The following is a 1,066-nucleotide window of genomic DNA, read 5'->3' as shown; positions in this document are numbered from 1 at the left end:
TGCCAGTATTTAAAGACTGGAGGTTTGGAACCAGATAAAATGGGCTTGCTCCTTATAGAAAAGTACGTTGCAACAATGGGTGGTTCCTTCAGGAAGCCTCAGTGCTTGCGTGGGAAGGGTTTGGCCAGCAGTGAACGGGAAGGTTTTGCACCCGCTTTGAGTAAGAGAAGCTGGCTGACTCCTTCATCAGATGCAGCTTAACAAGACAAGGACATTTATAACACTGATGAAGCGGCAACACGAAACGCGTCTGTGGTAACTAGTTACTTGTATGCTATACCACTAAAATTACTACGGGCTCTATTGAAATTGTCTCTTATGGTTGTTACTGTGGATTTTTGTATCAAAGAAGTTCAAAAGTAGTTTCTATTTTAAAAAATATGTAAATCCTTAAGTAATTCTATCTATTAAAAAGCATGGTAGCCTATTTCCCTCACAGTTTGCCAGCCAGCCAGGGTGGCCAGGTCGGGCGGTGTGCTGATGCCACGGCTGCTCTGGGTTGGCACACCTATGGGAGAGGATCGGAACGTGCCCTTGGGCTTGCAAAGGGGCACCCGCTTGGGGGAATCAGGCCCACAGCAGGCTGCTGGCCCTCTTTGGCCATCCCCCCTTTCTGCCCTGTGGGTGAGTTGTGCTCCCACAATGTGTGCCCTTTCCTTAGGGTGACTGAGGCACACTGCGGGGTGTGGTGCCAAGTCCCAAGGCCAGGGGACTGACTGATATAGCCCTGCCATGCCTCCTACCCATGCCCATGGACCAGGGTGTCTATCACCTGCCAGGTGTTGGAAGAGGAAGACCGAATGCTGTCACTTAGCCTCCCACTGCATGGGGGTGGGACCAGTGAGTTAGACGGACAGGCAGACTGTGGGTTTCTTTCCTGTTGCTCTCCCTGCCTCTGTTCCCTTCGATGTGTAGACGGATAACACAGGGAAATTGCCTCCCTCCCTCCTCTCTCTCTCTGGCTCTCACATACAACCAAAAAAGGAGCAGGCTGCTGGCCTCTTCAGCACAAGGGAGGCTGGATGCCTCTTCTCCATCCTCATCCATCCAAGGTAGTTTGAAGAGA

Source organism: Heteronotia binoei, chromosome 4 (genome assembly GCF_032191835.1).
Source record: "Heteronotia binoei isolate CCM8104 ecotype False Entrance Well chromosome 4, APGP_CSIRO_Hbin_v1, whole genome shotgun sequence".
Classification (NCBI taxonomy): domain Eukaryota; kingdom Metazoa; phylum Chordata; class Lepidosauria; order Squamata; family Gekkonidae; genus Heteronotia; species Heteronotia binoei.
The sequence above is the reverse complement of the archived record's forward strand: the minus strand, read 5'-3'. Positions refer to the sequence as shown.